This window comes from Pristiophorus japonicus, chromosome 10, assembly GCF_044704955.1.
Source record: "Pristiophorus japonicus isolate sPriJap1 chromosome 10, sPriJap1.hap1, whole genome shotgun sequence".
Lineage (NCBI taxonomy): Eukaryota > Metazoa > Chordata > Chondrichthyes > Pristiophoridae > Pristiophorus > Pristiophorus japonicus.
The window spans coordinates 102,157,187-102,178,140 of record NC_091986.1 but is presented as its reverse complement, the minus strand read 5'-3'; the positions used below and the strand labels follow the sequence as shown (position 1 = coordinate 102,178,140).

Sequence of the window (20,954 nt, the reverse complement as noted above, 5' to 3'; positions counted from 1 at the left end):
ATCCTGAGGTCTGTGCTCTCTGCCCTGGGCAGAGCCATGTTCTACAGTCTGGCCTCTGAAAGGCACCATTCTGTGTGCAGTACTTGCCGGGTTTGAGTCCACAGGATGAATAATTTGCTTGGTCTGCAGGTTGAGGTCATGAACGCCTGACTGATGTTGATGGCCTTCTGCAGGTTGACTGTGGTGTCGGCAGATAATAGCTTGTGAAGGAGGCTCTTGTGGCCAATTCCCATAACGAAGATGTTTCGCAATGCTCCGTTGAGATGCGTGCCGAAATCACACAGTGCCGCAAGTCTCCTGAGGTCTGCAGCATAATTTGCAATCTCCTGGCCCTCAGGTCTGTAGTGAGTGTAGAATCTGTGCTTGGCCGTGAGGATGCTCTGTTTTGGTTTTAATTGGTCGCGAATTAGTTCAGTCAGCTCATCGTATGTCTTATCCTTGGCTTTCGTGGGTGCCAGCAAATCTCTGACGAGGCGGTAGACCTCGGGCCCACAGCTGGTCAGCAATATAGCCTTGTGCTTCTCTGCCAATGTGTCCGTCTCCCCTGCCAAGTCGTTTGCCACAAAATATTGCTCAAGCCTTTCCATGAAGGCATCCCAATCCCTCTGTGAAGTCTTTTAGTGTGCCAAAGGTAGCCATGATTGCATATTCTCGCGCCAGTTGTTATGTCTGTAATGCGCTTATGAATGACTCCACGAGGCAATGTGTTGTACTGAAACTGTAGTGACCTTGGACCTTTATTCGTAACTCCAGAGTGAGGCACAAGCATGGTGGGCAGCCTTTTATACAGGTGACCCTCAGGTCTCCCACCGCAGTGCCCTCTGGTGGACAGCCTCTGCCACAGGGGCAGGAAACCCCGGTCTCCACCAGTTGCATCCTCTAGTGGTGACAGCATAGTATATACACAGTGTAAACCTTATTGACAGTATATCAGGTCACAAGTCTCCATCTTATGCAACTATACAGTGACTACATAGACAGTATATCTATAGTCTGCATATATAACAGTACTAATGTCCAAAGGAAAATCCAATAATATTATTGCGCCTGGAACCCCACAAAAACTCTTCTTCCCTCATTTATATTTAAAGGCCTATCCTGACAAGCACTCAGCCCATATGGAATCCCTTTATATATTGCAGTAAGTAAAACTCTTTCTTGACTTTGGAAGCCTCTCTGTTCCAGTAGGTAAAACCTTGTAGCACTAGGATCCTCTCTGGGTTGCAGTCGGTAAAACTTATGCAAGGAGTGGCACTAGGACCCAGAGGGTCTGCTGCAGTAGGTAAAGCGCTGACATTCCTCTCATTCCGATCTGAATGGGGCTGATTGTTGTGTCCTGGCGCTGCTTGCTCCTCTCCGGCTCAAGCCATTTTCCCAGCATTAGTCTTGATGTCAACCCGGTTCGTTGCCCTTTCCATCTCTGCTCGGAATTTGGGGGAAATTGGAAGTTACATGGATTGGTTATAAATGGCTGTTTGCTGCAAACATTGAGAAACTTGTATCTTTGGAGGAGGCAGCTGAAGGTAACAGCAACAACTTTAAACAAAAATATCTGCAGACTGGACAAGTTTGAGGAACGTCGCGGAAGTTTGGCGAGTGTTGCACGGATTGGTGGTACCGCTGTGCAGTGGGGAGGGGGATTGAGAGCCAGGGAGCTGTGCTCGGTTACAGATGGGGAATGTGAAGTTGGGAGTGTGAGTGGAAAGGCGGGGGCGGCTTGTGTTTTCTCCGCTGGCGGCCGATGAATGAGAAGCGCCCGGGCAAAGAGGTGTCACCTGCCAGGTCACCGACATCTTTACTGTTAGCTTTTCATTCGAAGGCAGAAGGTCCCATCAGTTTGTCACTGTTTTTCTGTATGATTCTGATGCGTTAATATACGCGAATAATATTACAAAGGGGCCGAATAAATAATTGCAAGAACGAGAAAAAAAACGTCCAAAGAGTACAGCTTTCGGTTGTAGCCGGGTGTTTTATGAACACTTTGTGTGTTCACTTAATGACGCTTTGAATTTATACACAGACTACACAGTAGGCCCACACACTTTTTTCAGGTTTACGGTACAATTTTACTTTAATATTTAAAAGTTAATACTTCAGAATTGTAAATCGAGACACGTTTTAGGTTTTTACAGTTTAATTTTCTAGAACTCAAAAGCAGTTTGGACCTTGTGCAAGGCTCTTTCTGTCTGGCCGCTCACCGTGCCTGCTTTGCTCTACTTTTATTTCTCTGTACAGTGTCGGGATATCATTGAATGCTTGTATGGTAAACAGTTTATCAGAATAGTTCTAAAACACTCGAGTGTCCACGTTTTTTTTGTAGCTGATGAAACTATTCAATTTTTTTTTTACATTCAGCCAAATACAAAGTATTAAAAAATATATATAGCAATTCTCATTTGTGACAGGCCTGTTCGCAAGAAAGAAGAATCTGGAGGCGATTTTCGTTTCTTTGCCACCCTGTTTGCGCTCAAAAAGGGGCAGCAGCGGACCCAAAAGGAACCAGATAATATCTGTTGGCGTCCGTTGCGATTTTCGGGTGGACGTGAAACCTGGCGGCCGGAAACTGGTGGGGGCCTCTATGAATAGGGGCCATTTTCTGACCGAACAGCTGGACTACGGCCACTTTCAAAGCTTCCCACCAACCATGGGCAGTATGCTGGTGGCGCCCATTTCTAGCAGTATTAAAGGGATCTTTAGCTTCCCGCAGGTAATGCTGTATGGAGCTTTTGCTGACATTTTTCGATTCCAACCCGCTCCCTAGCTATTGTCTCAGGCTGAACCTCCGCGTTCTATTTGACCCTGAGCTGAGTTTCTGACCCTATATCTTCTCCATCACAAACACTGCCTACTTTCACTTCCATAACATTGCCTGTATCTGCCCCTGCCTCAACCCATCTGCTGCTAAAACCCTCATCTGTGCTTTTGTTCCTCCAGACTCGACTATTCCAATGCTCTTCTGGACCACCTCGCATCTTCCATCCTTCATAAACTTGAGCTCTTCCAAAACCCACACCACGTCCCATTCTCCCATCACCCCTTTGCGCACAGACTTACATTGGCTCCCAAACCACCAACATCTCGATTTTTAAATTCTCATTGTCGTGTTTGTGATATCTTCACAGAGCACATGGCAGGCAGCTCTCTCGGAAGACCCCGGAATCTGACTGGTTCTGTTTATTATTAACTATGCAGTTGCAGTACACAATACGCCCACATCCATAGTGTGGCGCTACAAACATTACAAGCTTACAGACATTACACTTCTCCCTCCTTAATGAAGAAGCCATCATAACAAACATCATACATAACTTCCATGTTTATACATAACACAGGATATAAACTTTTTTTTTCCATATTTACAAATTTAACTTTACCACTTATTTTCTGTTTCGAAGAGGATACCTTCGCTCTCGAACAGAACCTTCCAAACATGGTGTGGAATCTACTCTCATTCGAGGTTCATCCTGAGGAACGTTTTCCTCCACGGAATTTACTTGATTTTCATTTGAACTCACTCTAACTTCAGGCTCTTAGTCTGAGTCCAAGTCAGGAAAACATTCATTCTGATTCTCTCCTGGATTTGTTTCCAGTACATTGGATTTAGGATTTGCTACTGGTGTATCAAAACTATCTGATGAGTCAGAAATAATTGAATCATTCCTACCTTCAATTCCTTCCATGTCTGTAGGTAAAATATGATCACTATGAACAAACCTAACCTGTCCATTATCAAACATCTCTACCAAATATGTGCGAGGACCACATATCTTCCGGGTAACCACTTTAACCATTTATGGTGATGGTTCTTCACTCTCACCTTCTGGTTTAATTTCACACTTCTCTCTTTTACTCTACCTCTATCATGATTCTCTTTCTGTCTTAATTGTGTCTCTTCTACGGACTGTGCCAAATTTGGTTTTAACAACGCGAATCTGGTTCGTGGCTGTTGTTTGAGAAACAACTCTACTGGTGTTCTACCAGTAGTTGTATGAGGAGTATTTTGATATGAAATCAAAAAATTAACCAATTTGTGATCCAATGACAACTGTTGTTTCCTTGGATTTGGATCTGACATTTGTTTTGAGGGCACGTTTTACAATTTGTACAGTGCGCTCATTCGAAGCAGGATGGTATGATGGAATCTTGGTATGTTTCACACCATTTTTCCTCGTGAATTGTGCAAATTCTTCTGAACGAAATTGTGGTCCATTATCCGAAACAATCTCTTCAGGGAAGCCAAATGAAGAAAATAATTTTCGCAAAATGTCCAATGTTTTACTGTTGTTATTTTCCACATTGGAAACACCTCAACCCACTTCGAATGGCTATCAATCACAATGAACAATTGTTGTCCTTCTAACTCAGCAAAATCAATATGTAGCCTTTGCCACACCCTGGGAGGCCATTTCCATGGCTGTAATGTTACTGGTGGTGGTTGCTTGCTTACCGATTGACATGTCGTACACTGACTCACGATGTACTCTATATCTTTATCAAGACCTGGCCACCATAAATAACTGCGTGCAAAACTCTTGGTCAAGCACATTCCCATGTGCTGGTCATGGAGGTCTCCTAATAATTTGGGCCTGAATTTATTTGGTAGAACCACTCTTGTACCCCACATGATACAATCTTTATCGACTGATAATTCATTCCTACGAATGAAGAATGGATGTGTATCTTTGTCTGTTACCTGGTTTGACCATCCATTTGCAATATACTCATACACCTTTGACATCACTGGGTCACGGTTGGTTGCTCTACCAATCTCTTCAGCTGACTGGCAGTTCATCAATGTATGAAAAATAAAACACTTCTTCACTATCAGGTGTAACTTGTGATGGGGAAGGCTATCTAGACATTGCATCAGCATTACTGTGATCAGCTGATAGTCTATATTCAATATCATGTGTATATGCTGACAAAATCAAAGCCCATCTCTGCATTCAGGCTGCAGCTTATGTTGGAACTGGGAACTTTGGATGGAGGATTGCTGTTAGGGGCTTATGGTCCGTAACGATGGTAAACTTACGACCATACAAGTATTTGTGAAATTTCTTGACCCCAAAAATTAATGCCAAATCTTCCCTTTCAATTTGCGCATAATTACTCTCACTGGCACTGACAGTGCGTGAAGCAAAAGCAATTGGTCTCTCCTCCCCACTACTTAATACTGAGAGATTACTGCCCCAACGCCATACGGAGAGGCATTACATGCTAGCTTAATCTCCTTAGATATGTCATAGTGAACTAACATGGTGCTCTCTACCAATTTGCTTTTACACTCCTTGAATGCTGTATTGCATTCTTTTGACCACTTCCAATGGACCTGTTTTCAAAAGTTAATTCAGTGGAAGTAATACTGTAGCCAAATTTGGTAGGAACTTCCCATAATAGTTCAAAAGACCCAAGAATGAACTAAGTTCAGTGACATTCCTGGGAGTGGGTGCATTTCTGATCGCATCCAATTTTTCCATGATTGGATGTAAACCATCTTTGTCTATTCTGTACCCTAAGTGCTGCACTGAGTTTTTAAATAACGCACACTTATGAGCAGACACTCATATTCTGTGCTTCTCTAGCCGCTTGAGGACTTCATTCAAAATGTTATTATGAATTTGCCTCTTTGGTGCTGAAATTAGTATGTCATCCAAATAACACACTACCCTTCAATACCTTGCAAAATCTGGTTCATCACCACTTGGAATATGGCAGGGGCGGAAGACACTCCAAACGGTAGCCTATTAAATTGATATCGGCCTAAATGACTATTTATAGTCAAACATGACTTAGACTCCTCATCTAGTTCAAGCCGTAAGTAGGCATTCGTAAGATCCAGTTTTGAGTAGATCTGACCACCTGTCAGTGTTGTGAACAAATCTTCTATATTCGGCAATGTATTGGGGACATTACCCTCTAGAACCTGGTTTACGGTTACTTTATAATCACCACACAATCTTACCTTGCCATCGGACTAAGGTACAACAACAATGGGTGTAGCCCAATTACATCGATCTATCTTACAAATAATGTTCTCAGTCTCTATAGTCTTTTGAGTTCTTGCTCAATTTTCTCCTTGAGTGCATATGGTACGGAATGTGTCTTGTCGTAAACCGATCTAGCGTTCTTCTGTACCCTGACACTCGCCTTGAAGCCTTGGATCAGACTGCCTGTTTCGCAGAACACCTTCGGATACTTCTTGATAATCTCATCCGTTGATGAAAATCTCGCTTCCACACAGAAAATCTTACTCTAATCCAGCTTCAGTGAGCTCAACCAATTTCTTCCTAGTAAGGCAGACTTGTCTCCTTTCATTACCATTAGAGGCAAGTTCTGAAATTGATCTTTATATTTCACCGGTACGGTGATACGACCTACCACAGGAATTTTCTCTCCCGAGTAGCCTCGCAGCTCTATCTTGGATTTCTCCGGTTGAAAATCACGCAATTTGTCGCGATATAGTGACTCCGGTACTACACTCACGGATGCACCCATGTCCATTTCCATTGGTATCTTGAATCCTGCAACATCTGTGTAGATTTTGATGCTTTCCAAATCACTGTCCGTTAACCTCGTGCTCCTGATGACGTGTAACTCTAACATCTCCTCATCCTGTTATTGTTCTTCCACGCTATGTAGTCTCTTGGGATTTCTACTCACAGCTTTGAAAGCTGATTTACCCTTCAGCCGGCATGCCTTCGCAAGATGCCCAGTCTTCCTGCAGAAGAAACACTCTGCCTTCACGTATGGACAACTTTGAGCAATGTGTTGTCCCAGGCACCTATAGCACAATTTCAACGCTCTGTTTGAATTTCCAGTTTCTGAGACTTTGGGCCCCCACCGTCTTTTACTTTGAACCTGCAGGTGATTTACCTCGGTTGACTGATGATTGAAATCATTATTTAATTCTCGGGAATATTGTTCGGCCCTGCCCATCGACCTTGCTGTCTGACAAGCAATCACAAAAGTCAAGTCATCCGTCGTCAATAACTTCCTTCTGATCACATCGTTTTTCACCCCACAAACAAAATGATCCTGTAATGCTCGGTTTTGAAAGTTTCCAAAATTACAGTGCATCGATAGCTTTTTTAATGTTACGATGTAATCCCTGATACTTTCATCAGCCTTTTGATTCCGAATCCTGAAACTATAGCTTTCAGCAATTTCTAACGGTTTAGGGTTATAGTGCTGCTCCAGCTTGGTTAAAATCTCTAAGCATTGTGTCCTTTGGCTTGTCAGGCACAAGCAGATTTACAAGAGTTTCGTACCATGTCGGACCCGCCAGAAGATCGCTTTCTTACGTTCCAACACAGCCCGGTTCTGGACTGCATTGTCTGGAACTTCGATTATGTTGTTTGCAGTGAAATACATTTCTAGCCGATCCACATACTCTTTAAAACATTCCCGATTGTGTCTATATTCCCCCAAATGTCCTATTACTACCTGTCATTTTAATCTCTAGCTGTTCACACCGTGTGCTGTATTTTACCTCGGATTTTGTAGCTTTTTTCCAAAGACAGAAACTTCCAAAGTCTCTCTGTCAGCTGGCTAAATCCTTCTCCAACAAAATTTAAGCTTTAAATCATCCGAAAAAATCCCACCCTCGCCGCCAAATGTGATATATTCACAGAGCACAAGCATACACAGCTTTCTACATGGCAGGCAGCTCTCTCGGAAACTTTCAGAAATCTGCCTGGTTCTGTTTATTATTAACTATGCAGTTGCAGTACACAATACACCCACATCCAGTGTGGAGCTACAAACATTACAAGCTTACACACAAGTGTTCAAATCCCTACATTACCCTAAACCCTGGAATTCCCTCCTTAAATTTCTCCACCTTTTAAGATGCTCCTTAAAATCTACCTCTTTGACAAAGCTTTTAGTCACCAATCCTAATATCTCCTTCTTTGGCTCGGTGTCAAATTTTGTCTGATTACACTCCTGTGAAGCGCCTTGGACATTTTACTCGGCTAAGTATGCTACCTAAATGCAAGTTATTGTTGTAACTGCTTGTAAGTTTTTTATTTAGATTGTGAACTCCTGTTACCAGCCGCTCCATGGTTTTGGTTCTCTCTCTGTCATATAGAAAATGCATTTCCCCTTTAAGCTGCTGCATGTCATTGAGAAGTGGCTGTACCACTCAATTTCCCACCTCCAAATTGGTAAACTGCCTATGAGGAGCGCTATTTTTTTTACTGGCAGCTTGCCTATCCTGTGTCGATGAGAGACGACCCACAAAATTGTTTCCGCTGTCTTTTCCGGGTAGCTGCTGCAGGCGTCCCACAAACCACCCTGCCTTGCCGTTTAGAGCTTGCACAAAAAAATCCCCCCCGTACCTTACATAGGATTTACAACACAGAAACAAGCCTTTCAGCCCAACCATGCTAACGTTGATACTTCACTCAAGCCTCCTTCCATCTTTCCTCATCTAAATCTATCAGCATAACCCTCTGTTCCTTTCTCTCTCATATGCTTCTCTAGCCTCCCCTTATATGCAATTCCAGCAGGAGTGTTTTGAGTAGTTTATCACTTCAAAAGATCTTGTGTAAATACCGAGTTTTCCTTACAACAATTCAAAAACGGAAGAGCAAAATCTAATTTTAGATATTAAAAAGTAGACTTTTTTGTTTTTGACGCTTTCACCTCTTTGCCCTCCTTCGCATGCATTTGCCACACTTTTTTCAATTGAGATGATGCTCAAGTTACCCGTTTCATATATATTTTTAATTTGTTCCATTCTTGAACTACATAGATTGTACTGCCTCCAGTTTTTCCTCCTTCCTAGGTGGCTCATCACACTTCATTTGAAATCAGGAGCTCACAGTTTTGGGGGGGTCATAAAAATCAACCCATTTCGTACTTCTCTGTGGTGCACTGCACTAAGCTGTTTGTGCTGCACAAACATGATACCCATGTTAATTGTTTTTGGAGATTTTACTACCCATTTGTCCCATTTCCTGTCTGGAATCTCCTACTGGGTTTGTGTGAATCACCGCCTTCGCTATGACCTGTATCAGTGCTGATGCATAATGAGCAGACAATACTGGCCCTTTACCAAACAATACTAAGGAACTGTGTGGTACAGTGAAAACCTGATAGGTTTATGTGTTAATATCACAAATCTCTTTCAACACACATTTTTAAAAAGTCACATTTTGATCTCTGAACTGTAACTTGATGCAGGAGGTCACCCAGTAAAATCCCATTATGTGGAATCCAACTTCATTCTGTCCCGATGATGCGGTGGTAGCTGTACCAGGCTTTCCCAGTAATCCTACAGTATTGAATAGCATTACTGTCGTTCTCTGTAGTAACCGAGGAAACATGGCGAAAGCACTGTCTTCTGTTCTCAGTTTTGATGCTATCTCCAAACTTGAATGATTAACCTCCTCAGGATAGTGTTTATTGTATGTCAGTAGAATTCAAGAATTTTAAGGAAAAGAATATTTTGCTCAACAAGCCCATCATTTTTTGATTGATTTCAATTCTACCTTTCTGTCTTTTCACTGTATCCTTCAACCTCTTCTCTTCATCAGTGCATTTAGTTTCTGTTTCAACACTGACCTCCTTATTCTCCAGAAAAAGAAACTTGTGTAAAAATAATCTTAACTGACTTTGCTTAATTTTCCTAACTTCCTCAGTTTTAACTTGTTTCCCCTGATATTTGAAGTCTTCAGCATTCTAAACAACTTGTCTGGATCTACTTTATCAATTCATAATGATGAAACAATTACTTAGTGGGAAAATATGCACAATCCACTTAAATCTTGCCAGTTAGTACTATCCTGTGTTCATGAAAATCTTTACAGAGGTTAACTGTGCATAAATGATAATGACTAGCTTTCTTGGGGCCAATTTTGGTGAACCTAGCGCCTGCTGCCACCGACATTCCTCTGCTTGAACCGCCCAGTGCCATTTTCATTTTCAACGTGGCCTGGAGCGGATTGGGGGGGTGGGGGGGTGAAGAGTCGCCGGGAAGCACCCGCCGACGTCAGCAGACGGCCGATGCGTGTAAGTGACCTCTCGCCCGCCGAGATGCCAGATTGGTGCGGGCTGAAGTTGGCGGCAGGACAGCGGTGGACAGCTGCTCTGTCCTGAATGGTGAATGTCAAGATCCTGTAAAAAAGGTAACTGGAATCTTTTTAAATTATTTCTTTACAGGTACTTGCTTGGATGGGGTCCCATGAAGGTCCTCCGATGCTTTTTTTATTGTTAGTGATGATTTTTATTTTTAACTCTTCGACCCTCCGTGGGCCCAACTCTATCCTTGGCAGTACTTGGGCGGCAAGTGCCTCTGCCACAGAGAATGAGAGCTGCTGCCGCTGCCGCCCAGATTGGTGACATATGTCGTTGATTTGCCGCCCATCGACCTTCAAGGGACCTCGGCGATGACAACCCCGATACCGTCCGGTACCTCGCCGGCCATCGGTGGCACTTTGGGCGGCAATTAGGCGGGCAGAGGCCTTGACCAAATTCGGCCCCCATAGAGATTTCATCTAACTCTAATGGATCAGTTCAAATGTGGCCAAAACATTGTGCCTATAAAGGAACAGCCCTTGTCTAAACTGATCCTGTAACCTGATGGCTTTTTCTTATTGTAATACATTGGCGAATTAATTGGAACATAGGAATTTTTAAGACTGGCAGAGACCTCTTTGTTCCATCTGACCAGTCCCAATCATTTAAGAATATTGTACATTATCTTTCATATCCCTCCGTTTCTTTCTCTGCCAAAAATCTATCTAGTTGCCTCTTGAACGTGGTTACACAATTTGCCATCACTGCTTCCCAGGGCAGTCTGTTTCATTTATTCATCATTCTCCTTGTGCATTATTTAAATATAAATTGTCTGTTCATGTTCCCTCTTCTGAGTTTGCGTTCAAGTCCCCTAGTTGTAGAGTTGTGATTATGCCAATCAAGTTATTAGGATTCCCGTTAACCAAATGTACATAGTAATTGGGTACACATTGGCTGCCATGTACTGGAGTAACAGACAGGCTAGGGCTATGAAGGTATAATATGTATTAAACCTTTATTGATAAATGCATTGCTGCAACAATTATCAATGTTAAGTTAACATTTGATTGAACCGGTAGGAAATCTGTACCAATGGCAACTAGATTTGGAATGGTTTAACTACGGGGTGCTAAAATATTGAGTGCTAATTACTAAATAGACATGGGTATGTTTGGGTATAGCATAAATTCCTTAATGCTCCGTGACAGCCAAGCACTCTTGTTATCCACCATTTCCTGTTTAAATAAACTGATCAAATGGGAGAACAAAAGTTCCCATAACTGAGACCTCTAGTGCAATCAGTATCACGATAAGGATTCAAAGATTGATTGAGGTACGGTCTGAGTTTAGTTCCACGGTCTTCAAACTGGTTGAAGATCTGACTCTCCTACATGTGTATACACAGCATTATTAGTCAGTAAGCCCCATCACTAGTATTACTAAGTACTGCATGATGCAGGTCCGATATATAATAACATTCATTTAGTCATCAGATTTAACAGCTACAGTGCAAGCCTTTTATCTGATGGATTTTTTTAGCTGTGAACGCAGAGATGGAAGGTTACAAGCAAAACTATGTGAGGCAGAGCTCTATGATGTAAACAAATGTAAGATATCAGTCATATGAGTGGTAGAGAACTATTCTAAAGTTTTCTTTACTGTTTTATAACTATTAAGTAAAATGTAGTACTTTCTTTGTTGGCTAAAAATGCTGTTGGACACATTTGATGTTTGGAAGGCCAGTGAAATATTTTCTGTTCTTTAGTGTTTGCTTTCATAATATTTTCCTCTTTCCCCATCCCTACCTGTTAGTTATTTTCTCCCCTTTCAGTGACTCTGAATATCGAGCACCATTCCATGGCGAAGAAGGCAGCAGAGCGGGCCTCAGTAATAACACTCCTGCCTCTGAATCGGAAGGCTATGGGTTAGAACACCACTCCCGGCAGCCTCAGCAAGCATGAGACCAGAGCTGCGGCTTCTGAATACTGAGCTGACATCCTGCGGGGTACTTCATCCAATGGGAAGGAAGTGTCATCGCATCTAGCTGACTCTCCTGGTTGGGAGTTGAGTCTGGCTAACGACGTGTCCATGTAAAAGGGTGCTCGTTATAGAAACAATCCAGCGCATGATCTGCCAGGTGTAAAAGTGGTAGAAGAAATAGGATGCCTCATTTGCAAAGAAGAGAAAGAAGGAAAAGGGCAGGCTTATTGACGACTGCCAGCCAGGCCTATCTCAGTTTATTTTCCCTGTTGAAGTTGAAAATTTAGCCCAACATATTTTTAAATTTTTTCTTGATGTACAAAACCCAAACAGGATCCACATTTAAAAATACAGTAGTGAATCAGGAGTGGTGTTGATCACTTGTGAGTCAGAGGTTACAATATTCTTGTAACGTTTCCTCTGCCCACCTTTGGCTCGTTTGCCGTGAAAGAGTTCCGAGTAGAGCACTTGCTTTGGGAGTTTCGTGTCTGGCATGCGGACAATGTGGCCTGCCCAGTGGAGCTGATCAAGTGTGGTCAGTGCTTCAATGCTGGGGATATTAGCCTGAGTGAGGATGCTAATGTTGGTGCGTCTGTCCTCCCAGGGGATTTGTAGGATCTTGCGGAGACATCGTCGGTGGTATTTCTCCATCAACTTGGTGTCTACTGTACATGGTCCATGTCTCTGAGCCATACAGGAGGGCGGGTACTACTACAGCCGTGTAGACCATGAGCTTGGTGGCAGATTTGAGGGCCAGGTCTTCGAACATTCTTTTCCTCAGGCGGCCGAAGGCTGCACTGACGCACTGGAGGCGGTGTTGAATCTCGTCTTCAATGTCTGCTCTTGTTGAAAAGAGGACAGGCACAAAGCCTCCCTGATAAAGTGCAACATCCCCACCGACACCTGGGAGTCCCTGGCCAAAGACCGCCCTAAGTGGAGGAAGTGCATCCGGGAGGTCGTTGAACACCTCGAGCCTCATCGCTGAGAGCATGCAGAAATCAAGCGCAGGCAGTGGAAAGAGTGTGCGGCAAACCTGTCCCACCCTCCCTTACCCTCAATCACTCTCTGTCCCACCTGTGATAGGGACTATGGTTCTCGTATTGGGCTGTTCAGCCACCTAAGGACTCATTTTTAGAGTGGAAGCAAGTCTTCCTCGATTCCGAGGAACTGCCTATGGTGATGACTATTCTAAGGGCCGTAGGGGTGCTGAGCTGTGGAAGTGGGGGGAGTGGACGTTTGCAGTGAAAGAGTTTAGAAATAAATTTTTAAGAGCAGAGAGTTAAATACTTTTTGTGCTGTGGGTCTGAACTTACTTAGAACTGGATTGACACTGCCTCAAACTCATTTCCTGTTGGACATTACAAAGACACTTTAGTTCCATCATTCTAAACTGGATTCAAACCTGGGCATCAGAAACAAAAGGACAGTATGCTGTCCCAATGTGTCAACTACTTCTCCAAGTTGCCTCCATTGTTTTTCTCACAAGTTTCAAGCTAACTAGCTTGTAATATTCAGGGGTCATGCTTGTATCTTATTGAAGATTTGTATCACATTAGTTATTTTCTAATTTTCCTGTTTCCAAAGAGTGAGATAACATTTCACCTAGAGTAAACTTGTGTCATTTCCATGAAAATTCTAAAATATAATGCATCTTAAATTCAATTTAAAAAAAAAAATACTCATGTCACCGCCATTTTCATTATATTCTCTAATGCATCCCCCTGACCTCATGGTTGCACAATAGAACTGCTGCTACAATATATTATTGTGAGTACTACAAGAAGCATACACAGATAAAAGACAATGGCCTGGAATTTGCGGTCGGGATGACGGCGAACTGGCAGCGTTCGCCGTCGTTCCTCCTTTGAAACTGGCCACAACTTCGGGATTTGGTGCATGCGCCCCGACCCAAGGCGGCAATCTGTGTAAGCAGTCAAATCAGGGAAACTGATGAAAACTTCGGCCCTTGCGTAGTAAGTACGCTGTTGAATTCTCCACTAAATGTTAGAGCCAAATGGATTAGGAGTAACTGAGGTTTTAAGAGCATTATTACTGCTAAACAAATGTTAAGGACCTGGAAAACTAATTTTAATTTTGTGCAAGGTAAAATGTGTCCATTTTAATAAACATTTAAATTTAACAAACTATTTCAAAAGCATTTTATAATTTTTTTTCTTAACGTTTTTCCATCTTTATTTCAGATTTGCCTTTTCCCCATGGAGAGCCCCAATCTTTGTTTTGCTCTCCCTAACATTTTTAAGAAGTTAGAATTTTAAGAGCTTGCTCACTTCCTTGTTCACTGTTGGTGAGAATTCTGCGATTTAATTGGCGGCTTAGACAGCCTGTTGGCATCACAGCAGTTTGCACAAGGGGACCCCACTATATTCAATTGATTTGAATTGAAGATTGGAATACCCGAAGTTCTCGACACTGGGATCGCGAGATCCTTGTGTGAAGCGTACTTTGGGGCCAGCAGCGAACAACTTCGCTTCACTGCTGACCACAAATTCCAGGCTCGCTTCTTGGAGACTTTGCTTGTTATTGCAGTTACAGCTTTAATACTTTTCTCCCACTGTAGAATTTTCTTTACTTGTATTTGAGTCTCTCTCAATCCATGAACTCTACTGCCATCAAGGCATTTTATCAAAAGTCAACATTTTCAATCATTTAATTTATTGTTGTTTGCTACCTTCTACCAATTTCTTTTTCAATTTTCTTTCTCCTAATTTCTCCCAACTTCTGAAGATAATGAATAGTCTAAGTGTATGGTTTTAAGTGTGTCTTTATAGTCTTAATACTTTGGAGACTTTAATGTGTCAATAGGGTATTGAACTGCAGGGAGTCACAGTACTACTATCCACATATATGAACCTCTCAACAATCAAAAGCAGAAACACTGCCTCAATGCTTTTTCCTTTCCTGAACCAAAAGACACTGAGGGCAATTTTACTGCTGTTTCTACTGTTCTCTGCGTCCCCCGTGCTCCGGCCCCACCTTTCGATCAGCCCCCGGCCCCCAATCGATCCCTCCCTCCCTTCTCGCTGCAGCCTAGTGCCGCAGGGCTACCTGCCCGCAGCTAGCCAGCTTCTCCATCTGGCTGGCTGTGGGCGGCAAACAGGTTTCAAATGCAAATCAGGCCTCGCCGTTAAATTCGGCAGGGCCTGCAGGAAACCCATACTCCCGGGTTTCCCGATCGATTCCGAGCCCACTTCCAACCCGCCAGAGGATTCAAATTCAGGCCGTAACGTCTACAGCACAGAAACAGGCCATTTAGCCTAACTAGTCTATGCTGGCATTAATGCCCCACACGAGCTTCCTCCCACCCTTCATCATCTAACCATATCAGCATATCTTTCTATTTCTTTCTCCCTCGTGTCCTTATCTAGCTTCCCCTTAAATACATCTATGCTAGTTGCCTCAACTACTACTTGTGATAGCGCATTCCACATTCTAACCAATCTTTGGGTAAATAAGTTTCTCCTGACTTCCGCATTGGATTTATTACTGAATAACTTATATTTATGACCTCTAGTTTTCAACTCTCCCACAAGCAGAAACTTTTTCTGTACATCTACCCAATCAAACATCTACCCTGAATCTTAAAGACCTCTATCAGGTCAGCCTTCTCTTTTCTAGAAAAAACCCTGTTCAGCCATTCCTGATATGTATATACTCTCAGTTCTGGTATGATCCTTGAGAATATTTTTTGCAGCTTCTCCAGTGTCTCTATATTCTTTATATAATGCGGTGACCAGAACTGTTCATAGTACTCCCAAGTGTGTTCCAACCAAGGTTCGATACAAGTTCAACATAACTTCTCTGCTTTTAAATTCTATCCCTCTAGAAATGAATCCCAGTCCTTGGTTTGCTATTTTTACGGCCTTATTAACCTGTGTCGCTACTTTTAATGATTCGTGTATCTGTAGCCTCGGATTCCTTTGTTCCTCTCCCTCATTTAGACTCTTATTATCCAAGAAGTAAGTGGCTTCCTTATTCTTCCTACCAAAATGCATCACCTCACTTATCTATATAAAAATTAATTTGCCAATTACACATCCATTCTGCAAGTTTATTAATATCGTCTTGTATATTGTTGCATTCTTCAGTATTAAATATAGTAGATCTGGGCCTACTGAAACATTGCAGCGATAATTTCAACCTACATTTGTTAAGTTGCAGATCTATCTTCATGCAAATATGATGGGTTGTATTTGTTTTCTAATCATGCGTTTCTGCAGCTGTGATTCTGAGATAATGTTGGTAACTTGTATGGATGAAGTTATACCAGTTCTGAATATTCTGTCCAAGCAACAAATATCAGCAACCAAATTCTTCAGCAGGAGCGGGAGGATCGAGAGGCCCATAAAAGGGGCCCGAGAGTTGGAGGAGCCACAGGAGCGGGAGCGCGAGGATCGAGAGGCCCATAAAAGGGGCCCGAGAGTTGGAAGAGCCAACGGAGCAGGAGCAGGAGGATCGAAAGTCCCATAAAGGGGGCCCGAGAGTTGGAGGAGCCACAGGAGCGGGAGCGGGAGGATTGGGAGGCCCATAAAATAGCCAGCTGGTGCAGGGACAAAAGGTTTTTTAAAAAAAAAATCAAAATCGAAGTGTGACGTCACAGCCAAGCGGGTAAGTGATTGGCTGGTGGATTGGTGAGTATTTTTCTTTTTCCTTTCGGTAGGAAACCTTTGGCATTGTTGCCAAATTAAGATAATTTAAGGGTTAAGTCATGGCAGGAGAGCCCAGACCCGTGTCATGCTCCTCCTGTGCTATGTGGGAAATCATGGACACTTCCAGCGTCCCTGACTACTATGTGTGCGGGAAGTGTATCCACCTGCAGCTCCTGTCAGACTGCATTGCGGCACTGGAGCTGCGCATGGATTCACTCTGGAGCATCCGCGATGTTGAGGATGTCGTGAATAGCACATTTAGTTTGTTGGTCACACCGCAGGTAAAGGTTACAAAGGCAGAAAGGGAATGGGTGACCATCAGGCAGAGCAAGAGTAGGAAGGTAGTGCAGGGGTCCCCTGCGGTCACCTCCCTCCAAAACAGATATACCACTTTGGATACTGTTGGGGGAGATGGCTCATCAGGAGAAGGCAGCAGCAGCCAAGCCCATGGCACTAGGGATGGCTCTGCTGCACAGGAGGGCAGGAAAAAGAGTGGGAGAGCTATAGTGGTAGGGAATTCTATTGTAAGGGGAATAGATAGGCATTTCTGCGGCTGCAATCGAGACTCCAGGATGGTATGTTGCCTCCCTGGTGCAAGGGTCAAGGATGTCTCGGAGCAGCTGCAGGGCATTCTGGAGGGGGACGGTGAACAGCCAGTTGCCGTGGTGGATATAGGTACCAACGATATAGGTAAAAAACGGGATGAGGTTTTACAGGCTGAATTTAGGGAGCTAGGAGTTAAGTTGAAATGTAGGATCTCAAAGGTAGTAATCTCAGGATTGCTAACAGTGCCGCCACGTGCTAGTCAGAGTAGAAATAGCAGGAGAGTTAAGATGAATACGTGGCATGAGAAATGATGCAAGAGGGAGGGAGTCAAATTCCTGGGACATTGGAACCGGTTCTGGGGGAGGTGGGACCAGTACAAACTGGACAGTCTGCACCTGGGCAGGACCGGAACCGATGTCCGAGGGGGAGTGTTTGCTAGTGCTGTTGGGGATGGGTTAAACTAATATCGCAGGGGGATGGGAATCTATGCAGGGAGACAGAGGGAAGTAAAATGGGGGCAGAAGCAAAAAGTAGAAAGGACATAAGGAAAAGTGGAGGGCAGTGAAATCAAAGGCAAAAATCAAAAATCAACAACATAATTCTAAAATGACAGAGTGTTTAAAAAAGAACAAGCCTGAAGGCTCTGTGAATCAATACGAGGATCATTCATAAGGTGGATGAATTAACTGCGCAGATAACTGTTAACAGATATGATGTAATTGGGATTACGGAGACATGGCTCCAGGGTGACCAAGGCTGGGAACTCAACATCCAGGGGTATTCAATATTCAGGAAGGATAGACAGAAAGGAAAAGGAGGTGGGGTAGCGTTGCTGGTTAAAGAGGAGATGAACGCAATAGTAAGGAAGGACATTAACTTGGATGATGTGGAATCTGTATGGGTAGAGCTGCGGAAAACCAAAGGGCAGAAAACGCTAGTGGGCGTTGTGTACAGACCACCAAACAGTAGTAGTGAGGTTGGAGATGGCATCAAACAGGAAATTAGGGATGCGTGCAATAAAGGTACAGCAGTTATCATGGGTGACTTTAATCTGCATATAGATTGGGCTAACCAAACTGGTAGCAATACAGTGGAGGAGGATTTCCTGGAGTGTATAAGGGATGGTTTTCTAGACCAATATGTCGAGGAACCAACTAGAGGGCTGGCCATCCTAGACTGGGTGTTGTGTAATGAGAGAGGATTAATTAACAGTCTTGTTGTGCGAGGCCCCTTGGGGAAGAGTGACCATAATATCGTAGAATTCTTCATTAAGATGGAGAGCGACACAGTTAATTCAGAGACTAGGGTCCTGAACTTAAAGAAAGGTAACTTCGATGGTGTGAGACGTGAATTGGCTAGGATAGACTGGCGAATGATACTTAAAAGGCTGACGGTGGATAGGCAATGGCAGATATTTAAAGATCACATGGATGAACGTCAACAATTGTACATCCCTGTCTGGCATAAAAATAAAACTGGGAAGGTGGCTCAACCATGGCTAACAAGGGAAATTAGGGATAGTGTTAAATCCCAGGAAGAGGCATGTAAATTGGCCAGAAAAAGCAGCAAACCTGAGGACTGGGAGAAATTTAGAATTCAGCAGAGGAGGACAAAGGGTTTAATTAGGAGGGGGGGGAAATAGAGTATGAGAGTAAGCTTGCAGGGAACATAAAATCTATAGAAGCTTTTGCAGTCAGTTATGTGAAGAGAAAAAGATTAGTGAAGACAAATATAGGTCCCTTGCAGTCAGAATCAGGTGAATTTATAATGGGGAACAAAGAAATGGCAGACCAATTGAATAAATACTTTGTTTCTGTCTTCACTAAGGAAGACACAAATAACCTTCCAGAAATACTAGGGAACCGAGGGCCTAGCGAGAAGGAGGAACTGAAGGAAATCCTTAATAGTCAGGAAATTGTGTTAGGGAAATTCATGGGATTGAAGGCCGATAAATCCCTAGGGCCTGATAGTCTGCATTCCCAGAGTACTTAAGGAAGTAGTCCGAGAAATAGTGGAATGTTGATGGTCATTTTCCAATAGTCTATCGATTCTGGATCAGTTCCTATTGATTGGAGGGTAGCTAATGTAATTCCACTTTTTAAAAAAGGAGGGAGAGAGAAAACAGGAAATTATAGACCAGTTAGCCTGACATCGGTAGTGAGGAAAATGTTGGAATCAGTTATTAATGCTGTAATAGCAACGTATTTGGAAAGCAGTGACAGGATCGGTCCAAGTCAGCATGGATTTACGAAAGGGAAATCATGCTTGACAAATCTTCTAGAATTATTTGAGGATTTAACTAGTAGAGTGGACAAGGGAGAACCAGTGGATGTGGTGTATTTGGACTTTCAAAAGGCTTTTGACAAAGTCCCACACAAGAGATTAGTGCAAAATTAAAGCACATGGTATTGGGGGTAATGTACTGACGTGGATAGAGAACTGGTTGGCAGACAGGAAGCAAAGAGTAGGAATAAACTGGTCCTTTTCAGAATGGCAGGCAGTGACTAGTGGGGTACCGCAAGGTTCATTGCTAGGACCCCAGCTATTTACAATATACATTAATGATTTGGATGAAGGAATTGAGTGTAATATCTCCAAGTTTGCAGATGTCACTAAGCTGGGTGGCGGTGTGAGCTGTGAGGAGGTGCTAAGAGGCTTCAGGGTTACTTGGACAAGTTAGGTGAGAGGGCAAATGCATGGCAGATGCAGTATAATGTAGATAAATGTGAGATTATCCACTTTGGTGGCAAAAACAGGAAGGCAGAATATTATCTGAATATTAGGAAAAGGGGAGGTGCAATGAGATGTGGGTATCATGGTACATCAGTCATTGAAAGTTGGCATGCAGGTACAGCAGGCGGTGAAGAAGGCAAATGGCATATTGGTCTTCATAGCGAGAGGATTTGAGTATAGGAGCAGGGAGGTCTTACTGCAGTTGTAGAGAGCCTTGGTGAGGCCACACCTGGAATATTGTGTACAGTTTTGGTCTCTTAATCTGAGGAAGGACATTCTTGCTATTGAGCGAGTGCAGCGAAGGTTCACCAGACTGATTCCCGGGATGCAGGACTGACATATGAAGAAAGACTGGATCGATTAGGCTGATATTCACTAGAATTTCGAAGAATGAGAGGGGATCTCATAGAAACATATAAAATTCTGACGGGATTGGACAGGTTAGATGCAGGAAGAATGTTCCTGATGTTGGGGGAGTCCAGAACCAGGAGACACAGTCTAAGGATAAGGGGTAAGCCATTTAGGACTGAGATGAGGAGAAACATCTTCACCCAGAGTTGTTAACCTGTGGAATTTCCTACCACAGAAAGTTGTTAATGCCAGTTGATTGGATATATTCAAGAGGGAGTTAGATCTGGCCCTTACGGCTAAAGGGATATGGAGAGAAAGCAGGATAGGGGTACTGAGGTGAATGATCAGCCATGATCATAGTGAATGGTGGTGCAGGCTCGAAGGGCCGAATAGCCTGCTCCTGCATTTATGTTTCTATGTTGGCAATTTATTCGGGTAAAAATTTCTTCATAAATGAATTAAATTTTGTATTCAGTAACCTGAAGATAAAGATCATAAAAGACAAATTGGCCAAAACAAAGAATGTACTCTTTGAACTATTCAAAGCTTTATGATCTATAGGATTGTTTAAAGTAAATAAGCCAAATGACCATTTCAGGATGACCGAAATGAATGAGTGCTGACGGGCAAAGGAGTTGATAATTTAGAAGTAGCTAA

At 43.1% G+C, this 20,954-nt stretch overlaps 1 protein-coding gene across 3 annotated transcripts in view; it reads left to right on the top strand.

Annotated features, from left to right (window-relative positions):
* The window catches only part of amotl1 (angiomotin like 1), a 266,649-nt gene that overhangs the window by 88,275 nt on the left and 157,420 nt on the right, over positions 1-20,954 (top strand). The window contains exon 1 of one of the 3 annotated variants that reach the window (XM_070891966.1): positions 1,398-1,523. The exons of the other annotated variants lie outside the window; for them this stretch is intronic. The gene's annotated coding sequence lies outside the window, so the exon portion shown is untranslated. Of the gene's footprint in view, positions 1-1,397; positions 1,524-20,954 lie in introns of those variants that run through there. 3 annotated transcript variants of the gene reach the window in all.